The sequence below is a fragment of the Cyprinus carpio genome, chromosome B4, assembly GCF_018340385.1.
Source record: "Cyprinus carpio isolate SPL01 chromosome B4, ASM1834038v1, whole genome shotgun sequence".
Taxonomy (NCBI): domain Eukaryota; kingdom Metazoa; phylum Chordata; class Actinopteri; order Cypriniformes; family Cyprinidae; genus Cyprinus; species Cyprinus carpio.
This window is the reverse complement of record NC_056600.1, coordinates 16,322,042-16,346,113: the sequence shown is the minus strand read 5'-3', so window position 1 is coordinate 16,346,113 and position 24,072 is coordinate 16,322,042. Positions and strand designations below refer to the sequence as shown.

General features: G+C 37.7%; 1 pseudogene; it reads right to left on the bottom strand.

Annotated features, from left to right (window-relative positions):
* Positions 1-7,316: 7,316 nt before the first annotated feature.
* Positions 7,317-15,828, bottom strand: LOC122137122 (annotated as a pseudogene).
* Positions 15,829-24,072: the final 8,244 nt, after the last annotated feature.

Sequence of the window (24,072 nt, the reverse complement as noted above, 5' to 3'; positions counted from 1 at the left end):
TCATTAATAAAAATGGAAAATAATAAAGGCCCAAGCGAAGAAATATGAGGTATGGCTTTATCTACACCTGTAAAATTCGACTGACTTCCCCTGAAGGACACACATCGGCGGCGGTGATGGAAATATGAATTAAACCAAAGAAGTGATGAACGGGAAAGGCCAATTGAATATAACTTATCCAGGAGCAAATAATGATCAACTAAATCAAATGCTTTTGTAAGATCTAAAAAGATGGCACCAGTACACATATTGTTATCAAAACTAGAAAAAATATCATTTGAAAATTTCAAAAGAGCAGTGGTAGTGAGAAGTGTTTCCTGAAACCTGACTGGCATTGAGGTAGTAAATTGTTATGAGAGAGATAGTTAGATAATTTTCTCAAAATTTTTCTAAATACTATTATTTATTGAGATAGGTCTGTAATTGTTCATGTTTTGAGTGTCCCCTCCTTTATACAATGGAATGACTTTGCGTACACTTCCATGCCAGAGGCACTTCACAGGTTAACAAATTACAGATTAAAGAGCTCAGCCAATGGAGATAGAGATGGGAGAATGTGAAGAAAGTTTGATAAACTGTACCCTCAATCCCATCAGGGCCAGGTACACTGCTAGAGGATAACTTGCTAATGGTGCCAACTGGACATCAGCTGAGCTAACCTGTCCGGAATGTGAAAGAACTATCGCAGGGCTGAGAATTAACAGTCGGCTCTGGGTGAAAGAGGGATGACTGTATCTGCGGTGTTTTGGGAGAAATGCAAACTAAATGCGTTGGAGATCAATGATGGATCATTAGCAATTTCATTATTAATTGTCATGTTGCTCGTGATACTTGTGGACTTACCAAGTAAGGTATCCATTCATTTTTTTCCAAAATTGTTTAGGATTATTGAAGTCATTTGACAAGCTATTTCTGTAGTAATTAGCTTTAGCATTTCTTGTTTGGGTGGTAAACTTGTTTCGTAGCCGTTTGTATTCCTCCCAATCACTAGGAAGTTTTTAAGTTCTTAAGCAGATTGATAAGATCCCCATTACCCAAGGCAGGTGATGACCTTTGACCTTAATAGTTGTCCAAGGGGCATGCTTATCAATGACTTGCACAAATTCTGTATAAAAGAAATTCCAGGCAGCTTCCGCATCAGGAATTAGGCCAAGTCTATTCCAATTTATCCTTCTCACATCATTTATAAATAAATCACTGTTAAATAATTTCATGTCACAGATCCTAATATATTTAGGGGAAAGATGGGGAGTTAAAATTTTCCAAATGCAGTATATGATACAATGGTCGCTAAAACAGTCCAAGAGAACACCAGATTTGGGGTGTGTGACTAGTATCCAGTCAAGAAGAGATTTGCAACTAGGACTGATTCTTGTAGGCTCTTTAATAATTTCTGTAAAATTTTAACCATTGATCATATTACATTCCGTAAGAGTACAAGGCTCAGTCCAATTTAAATTGAAGTCCCCCAAAAGCATAATTTCTGATGAATCACCAAACGAAACAAAGAAACAGTGTCTAGGATGATTTCTAACTGACTCTAGCTTGGGAGACTCTAGCTTGGGATTTCTCTACCCGAACCAGTTTTCGGAATGGTAATAATACAGAGGAACACAGGAACAGAAACGTTAAAATTTTGTTTCTGCTCGGAGTGAACCGATTGAATTTTTTTTCCGTTTTACATTGACCTTGCATAACATTGACCTCTCTCCATTCTTCTATGTGGCGAATGATGACACACGTATGTTGCGGCACATCTGTGGTCCAATGCGTTGTGTTTGCTGTAATTGTAGCAACTGTAAGAAGTCTCAGAGAAAAAAAGGAAAAAGGTGACCAGGTAATACAGATGAGCTGGGGAAGTAGTAACCGATAAAGATAATGCAGCTCCTGTATGGCCATGGGAACATGACGGAGTCGCTGAGTCTTGCATTTGAAAGGGTTTACCTCTAAGGGCAGTTCAGAACGTGTGCACTGCGTCAACTTGGTGTGTGACTGTTGTTTGTTCTCTGTTTGTTGTTGATTTTGTATTTTGTAGATGTTTTGTGCAGAGATAAGGTCAGAGGCATTTATTCTGTGAAGATATGTCTCACTGGAATTTCTCTGTTGTGGTGGTAAATTACAGGTGAACATCCAGTTGTATGCAGGATTCTAAAAGGTTCGTGGCACCGGGACAGGGTTAAGAAACTGCCTGTTCTCTGGTGAAATATGTGTGTGGTCTTGGTCTTTGACCTTATATGTAGTATTGATTGAAAGCTGTGTTTTATTTTTGTTTGCTGGAGAACAAGGTTAGAGAACATCAACTTGTGTATTACTTGTGTACTACTTAGGACTAACTGCACCCTGTGTGTTGTGTCAGTATTGTGTACTAATGAGTGAGTAATGCCATATGGGTAAAGTGTTTGACATCATCACCTGACCAAGTGGTAGTGTAAGTATTAGGTTATAACAGCATGGGGCTGAAGGCTAGAGGCATTTTTTTGTGTGTGTGACTGGATTGGTATGGATGTTACAGAGCTGTTGTTTTGTTAAGGTATTTGTTATGGTAGTGCAGTATTTGTGGGAACAGTCTGGTGTAAAATATACTATACATGACTGAGTTGGTTGACAAGCCTGTGACAGTGTATGTGCGGACTGGGAGTTTGCTATGTCCCAGTGTTTCCTCCAGATGGTGAACACTGGGAATGAATGGATGTCTGAAGTAGTTGAGGTTATGTAGGTAAAGTAACCTTGATTCTCTGATAATGAGATGGTACTGCACCATATTTGTATTTTTGCAGTAGCATGGAGCATATTTAGTGGGAATGATTTAGAGAGGAGTGGCAGTGCTATATCTATCTTGGGAGGGGAGAGACCTGTGATTGGTCTGTCAAGTGACAGATAGAGTTTTGGTGAAGCTGAAGCGTGGATGAATGGGCAGTAGTAGTTTATTGAGATGGCTAGAATGATGTGGAGGGCTGGGCATTGCCTAGCTGGCTTGGACATCAGAAATCAGCAACACTTGAAGCATGTAATAGATTTTTTAGAGGCAGCAGTTTTGAGACAAAATGTAGCTTGATTGAAATCCCTGGCAAGGAGGGGACTCTGCTCAGATCCATGAGGAACTCCAGGAGTCAGCTTCTGTGCAAGCTTCCAGGATCTGGAACAGAAGTTAGTGAGCAGTAGTGCAGGTGTAAGCTAATTAGTGGTTGGCTGGGTTGTGTAATTGTAATTGGCATGATTAAATGGTAATTAGCGGAAAGTGGTTTGGTTGAGGAGTTGTGTAAGCCAGCCACCATTTAGCAGTAGTAGTAGCACTGTGTGTGAGTACCTTGAAAGGTGTTGGCATGAATGAGCTTGCAGGAGAAACAAAGAGGAGTCCATGGCCTGAAACCTAGATTAAGTAGTTGTGGTGTTAGTTGCTATGAAAGGAAAGAGCAAGCTGAAGGAAGGAAAAAAAAGAAACAAGAGCGTAGCCCACCGCGTCTGCTGGTTGGAGTCGCGCAGGTCTTTGCACGAGCTGGTCTTCACACGACAGCTGCCACTCCAGACAAACTGACTGCTTACAAAGCTCCTTCTCTGCCATCCGCAGCTGACGCCTCTCTGCAATTAAAGTGATAGTTTACCCAAAACTGAAAATTCTGTCATTAATTACTCACCCTCATGTCATTCCAAAACCGTAAGTTCTCCATTCATCTCCGGAACACAAATTAAGTATTTTTTGATGCATTCTGAGACCTCTCTGACCCTCCCATAGACAGCAAGGGTCCTTACACGATCAACGTCCAGAAACATAGCAAGGAGACCGTTGAAATAATCCATGTGACATCAGGGGTTCAACCGTAATATTACAAAGCTTTTTTATTATTGTAATATTACAAAAATTGACTTAATTCAACAATTCGTCTCCTCCACATCACCCTAGTGCAATTTTGGAGAGGATTCACTGAAAGCAAACAGCGTATGCTGTTCTGTGTCAGCCGCACCACACGGATACATTGTTTTCGTGTAATTAATGACAGAATTTTCGGGTGAACTATCCCTTAAACCAATCACCAGCTACGAGCAAAGTCACATGACACTCCGCACTGCTTCTCCTCATTACCAATTAAAACCCTTCCCACCTACGCAACTGCCTCCACCTTCTCTCTACTGATAACCAATCTGGCTAGCCTCATGTGACTGACTGCTTCACTAATACTATTCTTTCATTGAACAGTGTGGCAACAGTACGTTCATCATTGTGAGCTCATGTATACCGATGAGCAGTGTTTTATTCATGTTTCCCTTAACACCTTTCCCCAGTGTTGCTGGATCTATTCTTTGTGTGGATATTAACCACTTGCACACCTCACTGACGGACTTACTAACATTGTTTTGCACATTGTTCTGTACTCGTTTCTGGTGACCCCATGATACAAAACACATTAAGCAAGCATGCTGGAAACACTGTATGCAAACTCCAATTATGTGGGAGAGATTCACCTCCTCCACAGTTGTATATATAATTCCTTTCAGTCACTGGGATTGAATATCGATCATTTCAAAGTAACTCCCAATCCAATAAATACCTCATTACCCCCCCCCCCCCCCCATTTTGAACATCTGATGTAGACATCTGAAAAACACATACACATCTACTTACACTGCATTAACAAAACTCCACAGCCACTTTAACACACATGGATGGATGGATGGATGGATTGATACACAGACAAATAACTCCCAAAGATTGACTCACTGCATATCTTTGCGTCCATGCAGTTGGGCCATCGGCCGATACAGCGTCTGGACAGCTCCACTGTGAGGACCTACTCTTGCTGAGAGAACATCAATACTCTAAGCGGTGAGTCTCACACCTGTGGCTAAACTAAACTCGTTTTCAGCCCTATTAATGTCGCTTGCACCTCTCCTCTGCTGTATCATCTGTGAAAACAACACAATTCTTTCAATAAACAACACTTGTTTAAGTGAACTAAGTCCCTCGCTCAATCAAGTACATTTGTTCAACAGCATTTGTACACTATATAACATTGAAATGTTCAGATCTGCCACATCTACAGTTGAACAGCCATTACATTACACTATTACATGTAGCTACTACCTACAACACTACTCGCGCTGCTACAAGTCATCTAGACAGGCTCACACATACGTTAAAACTTAACAACTAAAATACTTTTAAACCCCATCTTAAACTAATTCAGGCACTTCCATATTAAGAGAATTATGTTGGCTCCAATAATACATGATTTATATGAAAAAACCCTGGAGTTGGCATTTTTGACTGGCTAAATACAATCCCAACTTTCTAACAATTCAAATCCCCTTACCAAAAAAAACACAAGCAGAAAGTTTACTGTCACATCTACCTTCTACAAAATCATACGACTTTTCACTTCGATCAAATTACAAGCCTTGCCTTGTTTCACTATACACACACCAACCGGCAAACATTCATCTGATCTTCTGTTTCACTTCTTTCAGAATCGTACCTAAAGTTGTCCTGACAAACAATTCAGACGAGTCCCACACTGCCAAGAGAACAACAGAAGCCTGTGGAGGACAGGGCGGGAGGCGGGGTCCAGCATCCGCTGCCGGGTCCGACACGCTCTCGCTCTTTCTGTCTTTCACGCCACGCGGCTCCTTCGGCTTAAGTACTGTGTATTTCTTCTACAGGGGATGTGTAGGTTCAACTGTAAATCACTATAAATAAAGCTGTTTTATATATATATAAATACATACATATAAATAAATATATATGCATACACACACAATCTGTATAAAAGATCACATGTTCAGAGTTTGTGCACATTGCGTCTTTTAACGTCATGGTTTTAAACGATGCTGCTGTTTTAATTTTTGGCCTATGCCCCAGAGACACTTTGGACATGCTGTAACGTTTTTAGTCATTCAGTCATGCGTTTTTGAGGCCTGTTGGCAGTCTGCGAGTGGAAGACCCTCAACCAAAAGCTACACGTGTCCCGTCATGGTTTATGTCACGCCAGTACTCGCTCGTACCCCTATGGAGCGCAGTACATACATCTGCTTTAGGTGCAGGTCTGACCTAAACCTGAAAGACACGCACCTTTATTCATAAGCTGGATCGTGCAAAGCAAGTCGCTACTACAACAGATCAGAATGTCACCTTGCCGTTGAATTGTGAGAAACTACCACGTCCATAAAGATACACTACAGCAAAAACAATTCTTAAAGCACGCGACACTTTCGCGTAGTTCTTTATCCAACAATCTGCTCAAACACAATGCTTCAAAACTTTAGGAAAGAAGATGAGGAATTTGATATTCTCTCACGCGTACGCTCAGCATTTCTTATTTGTTGATTAGAAGGAACGTAAAACGCCAATTGTTTCCCGTCGTGAGTAGCACAAAATTGTACCGCCGGAGCATGGCGCGTATTCGTCGCGACGCAGACTGCTCGTTTAGGGAGTACAAAATGCAAATCTCTCACCGCGCCCGTTGCTGATAGACTGGCCTCGTCTCAAGGATCGTTAGAAACAAATCGCTAAAGGACAGGCTTAGCTCGTAGTGAACGTAGACTTACTTGCTGTGACTTAACTTTGGTGTAAAAACGTTTCTGTTTGAGACGCGGGGTCGTCTGTTGTACAGCCCTCCACCTCCCGTCTTTCGGGTTATATCAGACACTTTGGCTGGTTGTACGTCCCTGTTTTGCACGCGCAGAGAATCATTTTATTTTGTGTCCATTTTTTATTTATTACTGATTGGTATTTTGGTCAAAAACTATGTGGTGATCAAACAACTTTCATTGTCAATAAAAAGTACAGTCAATAGTTTTGCTTAGAACAATCATTGTCACGAATGTTTTTACAATGCATCTTCTCAAGCTGACGCTATGCTAGTGCTACAACACATGACATAACATTTCACCTTCATTGACTGGACTGAGTCAGCATTTACTGCTGTGCAAGGTGAATCTCACAAAAACGGTCAACAGTGTGTCCGAGTTTTATATATAACCGATCAGGGGTACAAAACAAATTAGCTACAATATAATATAAAAAATGGCTTTCATTTTCTTTACCCAAAATATATATATCACTCATTTTTTGATCTTGGGGGTAAAATCAATATGAACCCGGACATATTTTTTTTTATATTCCATTCACAATTACCCCCAAATTCAAAAAGTTTTTGAATTATCTAAACATGTTGACTACTGCTCATATTTTGTCCAAGTTATACAAAAACAAACATGGAAAATTATGTTCAAGCACATAATTAAATTATTACAATAAAAAAGATTGTGTTATAATCGGGTTCATTATAATGGGACCCATTTTTCTCTATGGCATATCTTCACAGAATCTTATATCTTGGAGAAAACAGAAAGTGAGTGAGTGTGTGAGCTTGCACATATGCACATCCACATCTGGTTGTAAATTATTTACCAGGTTCTTTCACAGTTTCTCTAAGCACCTTCTCAATGTCTTTAAAGACCTCAGGGTCTTCTATGGTGGGACTGATCTATAAATTGAAAATCAGAAACATCCAAGTTACAAACATCTTTACTTTGATTCTTGAATGGAAGCTGAAGATTTCTAGATGTCCTTACAGCAAAGAATCTATATAACACAAATATTTATTAACAGCTATCTCTAGGGAAAAATATAAACAAGTCAGACAATACCTTATAAGGCTTGTGGTTCACCAGGTTAGCAAGAGTTGATCATGGAATTTTTCCCGAGCAGGTTTTGGGAAGAGCTTTGACAAAGACGACTTTCTTAAAAGCTGCCACCGCCCGATGGTGTCCCTCACCAATTCACCATCTCGTTCGCGCAGCACATCCTCAGTCTCCTGACAGTCTGCAAACAAAACAAGCACATGCACAAATATACATCCCTTAAGGTGCATTCATTCATTCTTTGTGCGTTAAAGGCACTTTAGACCAAATAAATATGGACACTGGCATCCCTTTACTTCATTCACATGTACAGTGTTTAGAAAGCAAACCTAAAGGTAATCGAAACCTACATTCCCACATTTTTATTTTTACAACACTTCACGTAGAATTTCAGTAATTCAGTATTTTTTAGGTTAACATCATTTTTTTTTAAAGATGCTCAACAATGCTGCATTTATAAATCTAAAAATATAATCAAAATACTAACAATATGCAAAACCATGGATTTTCAGCATCATTACTCCACTCTTCGGTGTCACATGATCCTATATTGTTCTAATATGCTGATTTGCATTGGATTTGCACAAAAAACTTTTTTTATTATCAATGTTGAAAACAGTTGGACTGCTTAATATTTTTGTGAGTATAGAAATACTGTGTATATATATAAGCAATTAATATGTGTCAGTTTCCACAAAAATATTAAGCAGAAAAAAACCTTTTCAACATTAGTAGTAATAAGAGCCATTATTAACCAAATCAGCATATTAGATTCAGAAGGATCGTGTGACACTGAAGACTGGAGTGATGATGATGAAAATACATTAACATTTTAAAACATACATCAGTCAAATAAATAAATAAATATATAGCCAATTTTTAATAACTACATTTATTATATATATATATAATATATATATAGATATATTATATATATATATATATATATATATATATATATATATATATAAATATACACACTGACCTAAAGGATTATTAGGAACACCTGTTCAATTTCTCATTAATGCAATTGTCTAATCAACCAATCACTGGCTGTTGCTTCAATGCATTTTAGGGGTGTGGTCCTGGTCAAGACAATCTCCTGAACTCCCAAACTGAATGTCAGAATGGGAAAGAAAGGTGATTTAAGCAATTTTAAACGTGGCATGGTTGTTGGTGCCAGACGGGCCGTTTCTGAGTATTTCACAATCTGCTCAGTTACTGGGATTTTCACGCACAACCATTTCTAGGGTTTACATAGAATGGTGTGAAAAGGAAAAACATCCAGTGTGCGGCAGTCCTGTGGGCGAAAATGCCTTGTTGATGCTAGAGGTCAGAGGAGAATGGGCCCGACTGATTCAAGGCTGATAGAAGAGCAACTTTGCCTGAAATAACCACTCGTTACAACCGAGGTAACAGCAAAAGCATTTGTGAAGCCCACAGCACGCACAACCTTGAGGCGGATGGGCTACAACAGCAGAAGACACCCACATGGTACCACTCATCTCCACTACAAATAGAAAAAAAAGAGGCTACAATTTGCACTAGCTCACCAAAATTGGACAGTTGAAGACGGGAAAATGTTGCCTGGTCTGATGAGTTCTCGATTTCTGTTGAGACATTCAGATGGTGTAGAGTCAGAATTTGGCGTAACCAGAATGAGAACATGGATCCATCATGCCTTGTTACCACTGTGCAGGCTGGTGGTGGAGGTGTAATGGTGTGGGGGATTGTTTTTCTTGGCACACTTTAGGCCCTTAGTGCCAATTGGGCATCGTTTAAATGTCACTGCCTACCTGAGCATTGTTTTTCTGACCATGTCCATCCCTTTATGACCACCCATGTACCCATCCTCTGATGGCTACTTCCAGCAGGATAATGCACCATGTCACAAAGCTCGAATCATTTCAAATTGGTTTCTTGAACATGACAATGAATTCACTGTACTAAAATGGCCCCCACAGTCACCAGATCTCAACCAACTAGAGCATCTTTGGGATTGGTGGTGGAACGGGAGCTTCGTGCCCTGGATGGCTCCCACAACCTCCATCAACTGCAAGATGCTATCCTATCAATATGGGCGCAACATTTCTAAAGAATGCTTTCAGCACCTTGTTTGAATCATGACACGTAGATTTAAGAATAACAGTTCTGAAGGTGAAAGGGGTCAACACAGTATTAGTATGGTGTTCCTAATAATTCTTTAGGTCGTGTGTATATATATATTAATATATATATATATAATATATAGATATATAATATATATATATATATATATATAATATAAATCTTACTGATCCCAACCCTTTAAAGTAGTTTATATACACTACCGTTCAAAAGTTTATGATCAATAAGGTTTTCATATTTTTTACTGACAGTTTCTTGTGCTCCATGAAGGCTTTATTTATTTGACCTAAATACAGAAAACAACCCTGTTATTTTGTACAATATATTGCAAATTTATCATAACAGTTTTTCTATTTTAATATACTATAAAATATTATTTTATTCCTGTGATGCAAAGCTGAATTACAGCATTACTAATACTCCAGTTTTCAGTGTCACATGATCCTTCAGAAATCATTTTAATATTCTGATTTTATTATCAATGTTTGGAACAGTTGTGCCGCTTAATATTTTTTTGGGACCTGTGATCTTTTTTTTCAGAATTCTTTGATAAATTAGAGTTAAAAAGAACTGTTTATTCAAATAGAAATAGAAATTTTTGTGTTACAGAACATACACTGTGTATTTAAGAAGTTTGGTCCCTTTGGAGTCCCTTTCTCCATTCCTTACCATGTCGGAGCACACACAAAGGCCAGTGGAACGTTTCCTTCGGGGTCCTCCAGCCCCACCACAGCAGGGTGGCAGCAGGACAGACTGAAGGACAACACCACACACACAACATATAAATTCCTTTGGTAAAGCAATAACAAAGACTCTTGAGATTATTATTATTATTATTTGCAACATGATTGAATGCTTCCTTCTCCTCACACCTCTGTCGAGGGCAGTCGGCACCCGGTGGACAGCCTGTGACCCGCCACGTTGATGACGTCATCATACCGAGACATGATGTACAAGAAGCCCTCCTCATTCACAAAACCTGCGTCCATGGTGTCAGAGTAACCCTAGGTGGGAGTGCAATAAAAACACTTTAGGAATACAACACAATAGCAATACATATTTGTGAGACACTGATCAAGTGCCAGTTGAGCGTGATTTCTCCAAGTACAACATTTCCAATCAACCAATCAAACAGAGATGAGAGAAATATCTGTTTTAGGCTTACAATCAGGTTAAGTGCTTCTACAGTCTTATTAATCAGCTATCATTTCCCACTGATTTTAGGAATGAATTAGGGGTAGGGTAAGGTTTAGGGGTATGGATTGGGTTTAAGTCTATATTTTGGACATTAACGTTGATCCAGGAACTTGTCTTAGGCCTACTTGGCAAAACCACTGCGACCATTGAGTGACGGTATAAAAGCAGGCCGATATGGAATGTTTCTTGAACCACTAGATGGTGCTGCACCACATAAAACAAATTATAAGTGCGTACTACAATGCCATAAAAACATTAACTCTCAAAGATTGTCAGTTAATTTTTCACCCAAAGCTAACATACAGTGTGACTTTACTAATAATTACTGTCTACAGTAGTGTACATGCTAATATTTTTTTAAAATATCAGATCCATCCTTTTTTAAAAATCTCAGCTCTTCAGTTCCTGTTTTGCTGTAACTAACTGCACAGAAAATAGCACTACATCATTAAAAAAAATCTATTTGGTGATAACACATCCTTTACACTTTTCTGTTGTCATTACAATCAGCATGGTGGTTTGAATGCAGCCAGCGGCAGCTGAGATGTAATTATCAAAAGCACACCTGCTGAGCACCTTCCTGTGAAGGGATTATGACTGTCCTGTCTGATTATTATCAAAGGAACAGATATAGTAATCAAACTGCACATAGCCGCCTCGGCACGCCCAAGGACCGTCTAACACATAACTGGAAGGCTCCTTTCAGAATCACAAATCATTACTGCTGTGTGACTTTCATTTGTCTGGGATGATATTATTACAAGCACATTCTCAGCTTTTGATTGAGGCAGCAATGAACTACATATACATCAGCACAACTGCATAATGCAATTTGTTTCTGCTGCCTATGACAGTAATCACCATTTCTGTTTTTTTAGGTACTGTAGTAATTTTGATCACACCAACACAAACTTTTCATTTTAGTATGGGCTCTTTTTTTTTCTGTATTTGGTAATTGTCACAAAATGTTATTTGAACACATCTGTTTTTTATGGTGGTCCTTGCCCCTTATATGAAAACCAAACAATTGTGGCTGCGACTTTAAAATCAGGATGGTCCCTTTTTTGTCTGAGTGGCCACTTCTTCACTAGAATAGCTAGACAAAACTATTCTACTACTGAAAGTCCGACTTCTGGCCACACTAGTGATACTAAATGCTACTATAAAATTACTACTACCACAGAAACTAAGTTATAACCATGGTTTTGTTTTCAAACATGGCATGTACACTACCGTTCAAAAGTTTTAAATAATGAATGTTTTTGAAAGAGGTTTCTTAGGTTCACCAAGGCTGTATTTATTATTCTTTATTATTATCATTACTATTATTATTATTATTATGAGAACCATTTTGTGCAATTTATTATTCTGTGGAAATTTGTGATATATTTTTTATGATTCTTGAATGAACCAAGTTAAATGATCCACATTTATATGCAATTCATACATCTAATTTAATGCCCTTGCTATAGAAAAAATAAATACAATTCTTTTCTTTATTTTAATGTTTACAAACTTATTACAAACACAAATAATTTCTGATGTATTTCATTCAGGTGTAAGAAATTGCTTGAAAGCCTAGCTTAGTTCGCTTAGGGCATCTAGCAATGGATGAAGTGAATACTTATTACGTTGTAGGGGAAGATAAAGCTGGGTATCATCAGCATATAGATGAAAGGAGACATCATATTTTTCAAAAATAGAAGCCAGGGGGGAGCAAATTCATTGAAAATGACACGGCCCAAGGATGCGAACCTTGCTGAACACCCTCAACCAAGGGGAATGTCAGTAGAAACGCAATGCCCTATTTGAACACTAAAACATCCTATTTGACAAATAAGAGCAAAACCACTGTAAACTATACCACTAAGTCCTACACAAGACTCCAGGCGTGACAGAAGACATGTTTGGTCGACTAAGTCAAATGCAGCGCTTAAGTCTAAGAGGAGAAAGAGCCATGGGTTTTTCCCTTAATCTGTCCGTGAGAGAAAATATGTCATTTAAGACTCTTAACAGGGCAAATTCAACTGCTATGTAGACTTCATTAATATAGTTATCTGACAAGAATACTGTAGTTGATCCAATACAACTTTTTTTTTTCTCCATAATCTTGAAAATAAAAAGAAAGATTTGAGATGGTGAAGGAAAAAAATTGGAGAAAGAGTGATCGAGGTTTGGTTTTATAAGATACGGTGTTACAGTACCTGTTTCAGGCAGACGGGGGGGAACAGTACCAGTAAGCATTTATTAATTACTGGTAACAGACTTGGGCCAACTGCATCCATAATTTGTTTAAGAAAAAATGGAGGAACTATATCTTGTGGACATGATGTAAGCTTAAGATGATCCACAATTTTCTTACAGGGGTGCAATTTGAGTGGCTCAAACACCATACCATGGAGAATATAAAGGAGTCATCAAACAGAGTAAGAACCAGTCTAATACATCTGGCTATCTAATAGCCATGACGCGTGTTTGTGAAAAACCTTTCAAAAAACCCTCACACAAAGGAGACGGAGGGCTCAGGGGGAAGTTTGACCAGGATGATTTAAAGCAGAGTCATGGTGGAAAAAAGACACAAGATTTATACCGTTTTTTTCGTGCTCAGATCGAGAGAGTACTTGCACTGTAACTGCCCTTTGGAACCTTGGTAAGAGAATTTCTCTAAATTCTCTTACCAAGGCTGGGCGGGTCCCATATAATGTCAGAAATAGAACAGTACAAATTCTTACCCATTTCGCACTAAAAGACTTAGTACATAGCCAGCACAATTCAGGACAGTGGTAAACTGGTGTGGACCCACTTATCATGCTCCGTTGAAGGATATGGACGTTGCATTTCAAAGAATATCCTATACTCGCCATATTAGAGATAGAAGTTACGACCTTATTATAGAAAAGGTAGAAGACCCCAGGGGACAAAACTTACTTTAAATGTTTGGGCAACAGTGATAAAGGAATTTAATCTGTTGGAATACAATACAGTTTTGACATGGTTTGCTTATGACCCAAACCGGTTGGATAATAGATGTAAATTGTGGGCAAACCAAGGGAATTGCTTCTTTTTTGTACCATCACTGAGAAAGGTGAAAATTCTGCATTTTTCAACTACTAAAGGAAAAGTCTTTTTCTAGAAAATCAGGATTTTTACAGATACCTCCAGGTTCGAAATTATGATCAAAAAATAAAAGGAAAACTCAAAGATAATTTGAATCCATTGATAGACCTAATTACGGCAAGCACACAACATACGGTATGAGATATTAATAGGATTTCAGTGCATATACAGAGAGCTTGGAAAATATGAAAACACACTCTACAACTTATATATCAGAAAGAGAACAGGGAGGACAGAATAAATCATCTTTACTGATGAAGATGGGTCAATATATGGCAAAATTTCAATGCACATTTACTAGTTCTAGGCGAACTAGTTCATATTAATTTACAGTAGTTCATTAAATTGGAAGGAATTACTGTGCTGGAAAAAAAACTGTATTAGATATTTTAAAAACACCAGTACAAATGGCCAAACACAGTAATATCTCTCCAAAATGTTGACGGAACTGTGGATGTAATGAAGCAAACATTTATCATATATTTTGGGAATGCCTACAAAATTCAAGAAACACTGGAAAGAAATACCGGAGGCTCTTGAATATAATTTTTTAGAAGAGATGTATCTCTAGAAAGCATTTGTTGTATTTTATTGAAAAGACCAGGCCGTTTTGGTTAAATTTAAAGAAGGATGCATTTCTAGGAAAGTGGAGGAAATGGGTTGAATATGTATCAAAAGAAGGTCTGATTTTGTTGTTATAAGCAAATCATATATACGATAGATAGATAATATGTAATATAAAACATATGCCTTGCTTGTGCATATTGTACATGTTTGCGAATATACATGTACTCTGTTTAATATTTAATATACATAATGAAAGTCATTTGAGGTTATTCTGGATGGAATTGAATCAGGACACATGTTCTCATCCTGTATGTATAGGATACCCCCACCCCCCTCTTTTATACATTTTATTTTAATGTTTACTTTTCTTTGTAAAAAGGAACACAGGTTATCCTTTTGAAACAATTTACATGAAGGTTGAGTATAATGGTTATAGTTAAAACATACTAGGTAATTCTAACATATCTCCATATTTGTAAAGATAATTCATGGTTGCATCAAGCATTGTATGTAACTTGAAATATGCTACATGATTGCACTCAAATGCACAAAAAAAAAAGAAAAAAAATCCTACCCATTTCTAACTTTTGAGCAGTAGGCGTGTAAATGAAAATTGTCACAATTTTCTCACCCTCATGTCGATCCACAACCATTTCCTTTCTTATGGTTGAACACAAAAGAAGATATTTTGAAGAAAATACTTAAAGTCAATGAGGACATCAACTTCTTTTGATTACCAGTAAAATATCTTACTGCTTTTATGTTCAACATGAGAAAGCACAAACTCATTCAGGTTTGGAAAACAAATGAGGGTGAGTAAATTATGACAAAATGTTCACTTTTGGGTGAACTATCCCTTTAACCTCAAAAAACTTGGAGGTATCTGTGAATGTTCTCTAATTTTGATTAGAGTTCCTTTCAAAAATATCTCATTTAAGTTTTTTATACTGTGCTTCAGAATATAATTAATTTTGTGAAATATGCTTAAAAAAAACCCTGCCCTTCTACTCCTGTTTAGGATAAGCAGTGATCTTGAAAAATTTAGGATATTAGAGGCTGATCTCTAATTTTGATCTCCACTGTATATCTTGTAGCTAACTCTTACAGGAAACTTGGTGAGTACAGCTCCTTAAACAGCGTCTGATTCTGCCAGAGACTGAGAGCCGCCCAGGAGCTAGGCATGAGGAAGCCCTGATGAGTGTCTCTCCTGAGAAGAAAAAGAGACGATTTTTAGAGACCGGACCGAAAAAAAAAAAAAAAACAATCCAGATGTGACCTTGCTCCTTCTTTTGAACCATCAAAGACACAGGCTGTTTCAAATTTCCCCCTTTCAGGGTCAGAGAATGCTTTAAAAGTATGAATATAAATTTGACTCATATTCAGAGGAAATTAAAAACTCATATAGGTAGGAATCAAAAGTCCCACTTTTTAGATGGAAAATCGTTATTTCAGGAATATGAAAGCATATTTGAACACACTAATCAAAATACGTGCAAGATAAAACAGCTATTCGATATCCCGCCTGGACAGTTCTCCTGAATGTGTTTATGTATAAAACAGCCGTCTCGTTTTAGAAATCACAATTTTCTTTTAATCTGAGCGTTTATCCGGCAGGCTTTCCTGATTAAAATCAAATCTAGCGCAGAACTGAAATGACAACAAAACAAGCATCTACGAGATTAGTTCTCTCAGCGGCGGGGCGCGGACAGACGCCCGGCTTCTTAGAGAGGTATTGTACCTGAAGAAGAAAAAGCTGAAAGAACACTGAAAATGCTCTTTTCTAAGCAGACGGGTGTGAGACGAGACCCCATTAGTCATTCCCGCTCAGACTCGGGCTTAATGTCCTCGTACAAAGACTGAGATTTTAAAGTCTAAAGAGGTGTGTGATGAAAAGATTCTCTCTGCTTTGCCTTTGTGTCAGTAAATCTTTTATGTGTAGAGAGAGATGAGAGCATGATCGAAGTGGAAAGGACAGAAAAAAGGCGAGTTATTTGTGAGATCACAACAAAAAATCTACGCTAGCATCTTTAGGACACGGCGCAGGCCTGGACGGGTGTCTGAGCAGACGCACCTGAAAAAATATGGGTGTCTACGTGACACGGGTAAAAAAAGAAAGAGAACAGGGCTATCCATACAATCATGTAACAGTACAGATGATGATGATGATATGATATTTATTCTGTATTTCATAAATAGGTCAGAGCTATTTCTTAACACCCGTTTCAAAAATTCTGAACATATTTTTACAAATGTTTCTCATGTCTTAATTCCTTTTGGATGGATTCTAAAGTTTTATACTTAAATGCTCAAAATTAGTTCAAAATATGAATTGTACTGCACCTTTTATGGATGAAGAATTATAATAATTGACGGACATGAAGGAAAAATCATCCCAAGGATGCACCTCATGAAGTTGACACTGACATCTGCATATCCACTTCATTATTTTTGTAGTTTGTGGAATGAGGTGGTTTTTGTGTACGCAGGTTTGCCGCCCCCCCACTGTAAACAATTACTTTTGAAATTGTGCAAAACAAATGCAAATATTTACAATTTATTTTTAATGCTCAAATAACATTAGATGAAAGTCATATGTCAGGTAAGTCCAGTCAATGAGCAAGTGCAATCCAAAGCAACTTTTCTTTGTGAAAAATGTTTGTTTTGACAACTTTTGACTAATCAAATATAAAGTGGCATATATGAACTTTTTTTTTAAAAAAGACATTTTGAAATCACTTTCAGCACATTCACTCCCTCTGACATTTTAAAAGGTGACGATTCATTATATTGTCCTTTTTGAGTTATAAAGTCTGATGGTTAAATGTTCTTGTGGAATGCATTTCTGAGGAAAAGGGAAGCCTTCAAATTATGTTTAAAACCAAAAGGGATGGGACTTGATTTGTCCATCTGAGACTGAACCTGGATTGTAAAACGTGCTGCTCTATATGACAGATGGGTTTGAAAGCAAATGGGCGTTGGCAAAACGTCATTTTAAAAGGGGTGTAACTTGATACATTTCGATGCGGATTATGGAATTGTGCATTAGGAAAATAAATCAAGTCCTTTTCAATTTTCTTTCACAATGGTTTTGAGCAGTTATAGAGCAACAATTATGATCCAAGCTTTCATTCTTTTTGCTGACTGTTGAATTACGATCAAAATGTCAAACTTCATCTTCCGGTGAAGCTACCGCGTATGCAGTCCTAGTACATTTCTGTCTTCCCCCTTCCTATAGTCTCTGTCAATAACAAATCAGATACGGAAGCATTAAAATAACTCACTTTTACCACAATATTTCCCAGCGGTCCTTGGTTTCACGCTTTTGCATATCATCATCAATCAAGGTCACTATGAGACAATGGAACCACCAATTAAAAACCTGGTCAATCAAAAGGCGCTCTAACCCAATAATCTTCAGCGATGAATGCGAAAAAGCGTTGGTCATAAACAAATCACAACCGTGGCACGTGAAGCATGCATGGAAATGGAATCTCCACCTTGTTGTTATCGGGGCACGGGCTTGACCGGGCATGTACCAGCGGGGGGAATGTGCGCCGAGCAGGCCCAGACCAAAACAGGACGCATGATGTAGAGCCACTTCTTCTAAAGATATACACCATAGTGATGAGGCTGCATAAGCAGGTCATTCAGAGATGAGGCATTGATGTCAACAACATACGTCTGCTTAAACATTCACTGCTTAGAGTTGCATATTCATGAGTATTTATTATTAGGCACCTCTGAAGAGTTCTTTTTCTCCCCATTTTACATTCAACGAGGGTTACTAATCAGAACAAGAGGGCAATTGAACTTACAGAAATTTAAAGATGCCGTAACCAGGTTAATGAATGAGGGTAGAAATAGAGTGTTGGCTGTATGAAACCTTGCTTTTCATGAAACACCACCTACGCATAGCAGACTCAGTTTTGTAAAATCTTTGTTCTTCGGTCACTTTTCTCTTTAATCTAACTGTGAGAACAATGAGATGCAGCAGTTTGACAAGATCCCTCGACTCAGCTAGGTGGCATAGAAAGTCGGCATGACAATTAAAGATTCTATTTAATAATCCTATTTGGACAACCCGCGAATTACTAATGTATCAATTACCTGTGAACAATTTCCTTCCTGTTAGCTAAAACACTAAAGTGATAATTCAAGTCTTACAAGTTTTTTGGTGTTTCAAATAACGCTAAATAAAAACTCTAAATGTTACATAAGCCCCCGATTAGTCCTATCCATTTGGAAAATGGAAAAAAGTAATAAGTTAACGTCATTAAAATTACTACCGCTGAAATAACGTAAATAGACAACTATTACACATTAGTAAAATCGAAAACCTAAATAAAATTCCACATGAAATTTTATAGAAAATTAACAGAATACTTAAAAAAAACTTCAAAATATTAATTAAAACCCAATAAAACTAGTAATTGTAATAGAAAAATTGTAATCCATTCACATGGATCGTCTTCTTTTTCCATTGGAATGTTGCATTAATATATCACAATGTCATAATTTTTTTTTAGACTACACTTTTATTTAGTCGGTTTTAAACCCTACCCCTGTCTTACACTCAATTCCACGATTGCATTCAGATCTGCCTCCAGCCGATGCCCTGTCCCCACCTTACGGTTATTTCTTTTTTTTAGATCCTCCGTTTCCTTGGCTGTAGATCCAAGGCCCAGAATTCCCTGTTGTTCATCCTGGCCCTTAAGGTAGTTCAACATTTTATAGAGGTTTTAATGCAGACATTTCAAGGAAACTCTACTACCAATCCCCTTTGGTAACTGATCTGTTACTGCCGCACATGCTATTAATTATGTACTGTACACTGCTGCACTGAGTGCAAGCACTCCGGCCTGCCTTGTGTGCTTGCATAAATTACATGACGGCTTGTAATAACATAATCAACAAAATTAAAAATACTTCCAATCAGTAAGACAACAGGTGTGACGCAGAGCAAAGCGTCACAATAGAACAAGACTTGTTCAATCATCCTTCTCAGAGCCGATGCCTACAGAGACTGTGAACAGCCGGAAGATAGAGTGATCCAGCGCTGATGAAGAGGTGGGGCGAATGAGTAACTGGTAAAAAGAGAGAGAGAGTAGATAGTGTAGACAGAAAACTGGTTTGGCAATCGGGGGGCAGCGGTGTGGCACCACGAGTTCTGTCTGCCACTGGCTGCCATATGTAGAGTAAATGCGAGAAGCTCAAAACGCCTCTTTCACAGGTGACGTTGCAAGCGTGCAGACTCTGATTAGCCATTTAGGTCATTTATTCTACACCATGTCTTTCCAAACTCGTATGACTTTCTTTGAAATTCTGAAGAATGTGCCAGGTTGCTCCTTTTCCATTAAACTATAATGCGCAAGGACTGGAGCTTTTAGCTGTCGAAACAGGCAACCATCACCTTAAAAGATATAGGCTACATCCAGAAAAATGCCTACTTCTCTTCTCTTCTCGCTATTAGCTCGGCTCGGGTCGTGGCCTAATGTTTAGAGACTTGATCACACACAAAGGGCGTGGGTTCGACTCTCTCTAGCCACTGAGTATGTGGAAAACGCGTAGTAAACTCCCAAATCTCATAGTATTCTTCAAAAAGTAGGCAAAAATTCTAAAGTGTTGCATTAGCATCGCATTGAGGGCCATGGAAGAGGACTTGTGATGTGCAGTGAAGGGCAACCACACATGCTCGGTACGATACAACATCTGACAATGACAACATGATGCATGTACGTAAGCTGTCTGGGATAACTACACCACATTTTATAGTATATTGTATATTCATACTATTCTATTACAGTCAGATAAAATAGAAACTACTAAAGAACAAAAGACTGCCCTGCTTACAGCGTTTGCGCTCATCGACAATGGTGTTGTGTTTTTAAAAAGATACTAGATGATCAAGTAGCAACATTGGATAAATAACACAAAGGCCAGAGACAGCTGTAATTTAAAAGTTGTACTTATTTTAAAAACTTTAGTGCCGCGCTTTTTAGACGGGGCCGTGACAAAGAACACCGAAGCGCAATGGTCAAACACATTCATCTAGAATGTTTCTCTCTTGTCACATATTACTCAGACACAGCCCAGTATAAGAAGTGGTTTGAATAACCTCTTACATCTTCTGAGGCCATTTAATAGCTTTTATTTGTTACAAAACATACTTAACATTTAAGAGATCACATTTTTTTATAATATTATTTTTAAAGTAATTTTGTGTACAGGTTCAGAAACTAAAAAGGGTGAGTAAATACTGATAATGTTGAATCATTTTGATTGGTAAGGGTCAGAGACATAGGAATGGAAAACTACAACTGACAGAACGTTTTGGGTGCAAAAACTTTAACACCCAAAAATGAAAGTGCAAGAGAGAATTGAGCAGGGTGTGCTTAAACCCAGATTGGTAGGGTCTCGTGCTAATTATCTTCAGACGCGTTTATGATCACAAAGTGGCTAATTAGTTCCTGTTTCTGAAGTTTCATGTCCTGCCATAACCAGTTTGTTTTTTTTGTTAATTTTTTTTTTTCCTTTTTTAAGTTACGTGCCACCACTTGACATCACAAACGTTGATTTATGTGGACTGATAAGTTTACCGGCGTCAAACGTCAAAACTGTTGCAGGTGGGGGGGGGGACTGGGGCAGGAGTTTTCAACCTGTACAACGGCGTCAGTCAGCTCAAAGACGGTGGCGACGTCTCCAGGCCGCGTTAGAGGTTCGTTAGCGTACAGCCATGCAGTCATTGCCACTTACTCCTCAACTGGAAAACATACCAGTTTCCGCAGCAACAGCGGTGACATCAAGCAGCCCTCATCACCACGCCCCCCACCTTATTCTTCAACGGCAGGAGTTGCCTCTTAAAAAAAAAATAGCAACACAGATTAATATCCAAGGTCTCAAAAGCGGCAGGCCTGTTCTTTCATTTTCTGTGTGTACCAGGATGAACGTTGCCACGGGAGAATAATTACAATGACACATTTACATACAAGTGTGTTAGACCCACTGCAGACACAGACTGGTCTGATTTAAAGCAACATAGCTAACAAAAGCTCTGTGATGTGTGGTTAAAGGTAATTATTAAATTTACTATTATAGTTATTTATTAATAATTGTGAATGTGCCTCCATTTTAAGTTTGTCATTTCAGGTTTTTATTTGTTCAGGGACAAATGCACAGCCTCAACAAACATCACATGTAAGCGAATGTCTCCAGAATTAGCCACAGAAGGCCTATTTTGCAATCTGCATGAGCATGTCCATTATTTATTTATATTTATTCTATTAACTATTGTTTAGCTATTTCAGTATCTCAACTTCAACTTACTTTAGTTTATTTCTCAAAGTGCAACATTTATACCTTTTTCTTGTTGTTTGTTCCGTTTTTTTTTTTTTTTTTTTTTAGTTTAGGGTTTTTTCAAGTTTTTATCATCATCTAATATTTTAACTTTAAATTTCAGTTTTTATTTCTTCAGTTACCAAAAATTATTTTTATTAGCTTAACAATAACAAGACTAACTTTGGTTACCATGTTAATAAAACCATAATAATAACAATAATAAAATTAGAGTGAAAATTTGAATTTCAACATTATTTTATTAAGCACAATTAAATCATGTTATTTAATTTTTTTTTAATTTGTTAACATAATATCAATTAGCATACTAGTATCAATATCAATAATGTAATTTATTATTATTATTTACTTTTTATTTATTGTATTTTATTCATCATATCGGTCCATTATTGGATATTTACTAGTTTTGGTGGTAATTTTGCTAATTCCTTTTCCTCTTAATTTTACATTTGCAATTAACTTGACACTCTATCTCACTAATCGTTTAATCTTTTAAAAATAATCTTTAATAATAATAATATACACACTAAATAACAAAATATATAAAATAATATAACACTGTTTAAATGTATCCTTAACAAATTATAAGCTGGATTATTAATGTGCTTGTTTATGATGCACATTCATAATTTAAAATGAGTATCTAGCTTTTAATAGCTTTTCATTTTTTATTTTTATTTTACGAGAAAACAGTAAACCGTTTTAAAAATGTCCCATAGAAAATAATAATTGGCCAGAATTACACCATTTGGGGCCATATTTAGCGAGATTGACTGCAAATGGTTGCTTTATTGGGTGCAGCCAATTTTCAAAAATAGTTATTAGCTGCAGCACCAATACTGACCAATCATAAATTCAGAATACATGTTATTAATAACCCTGATAGTTTCATCCTCCGTGCTAAAGCATCCAATTATGTATGTTATAGTAATGTATGTATGTGTGTGTGTGTGTGTGTGTGTGTTGTTGTGTGGTGTGTGTGTGTGTGAGAGAGCGAGATAGAGAGAGCGCAGAGAGAGAGAGAGAGAGAGAGACAGATATTCTGTCACAGCAGCTTGACTTCTGATATTGCGATGAACGCATGAGCCTGGGAGGTTTTGATCGTTTGGGAATGACATAGATAATTGAAGGTTCAAATCACTTCCCCTTTATTTCAGAAAAGCTACTGTAAGCGGAACCACACTGCTGTAACTACACCTTCATCAGCCTCTTCTAATCAAATCTCTCTCTGTGCGGCTGAACAACTTCAAAACACGCGTGGCATTTGTGTGTTTGCACACCGGGTGAGATGTGGCTGTTATTATTGTCATCTAATAATACGCTGTCCCCCCCCCCCCCCTTGTGGTGACTGTAATCAGATTGGATGGGAGACAGAGTGAAATTATAAAGAGAGCTAGGACACACACATATCGCCTGTGAGGCCGAGAATCATTTATCATATGAAGCACTTTGTCCGTTCTCTGTCCTGTGCTTACTCGCGACACGGCGGATCCATCTCTTTTTTTTCGCGTTCACCGAGCATCAATACGGATCGACACCGCGGTTTTAAAATTTGTGCCGTCAATGACACAAAACTTTACAACTACAGACTAACAGATTGGATATGAGAGCAGAGGGGAAAGTGATTCATTCACTTTGTACAAATTTCTCCCGTATCAAGCCTCGGAACTTGTTTAATTTCTCAGAGATATTTATGAGCTGAATATGTTTTGCAGCCAGTATAGAATGACAGGGAGTAACCCAAGTCATTATACATGTGATGGTTTATTGCATCAAGTGCTGGCAGTAGGGGTTATGAATATCAAAAAGAAGTGTCCTGTATTTCCAGACAATCCATTTCTAGGCTTGCCCCAGAGAATATGGGTGACTTTAAGGTCAGGAAACTCAGCATTGCATTCACGCATAAAAAAAATAACCGCACAGAAAAGTTTTTTCCTTTTTTCCATTTAACGAGAACAAAGAGATAAAAAGTACTCATTTGTTAAGTAGTCATTTTAAAGTAACTTGCAAAACATCTACATTTTACATTCCAAAAATGGTCATTTTAACCCTCTGGTGGTGTTTGCATGGCTG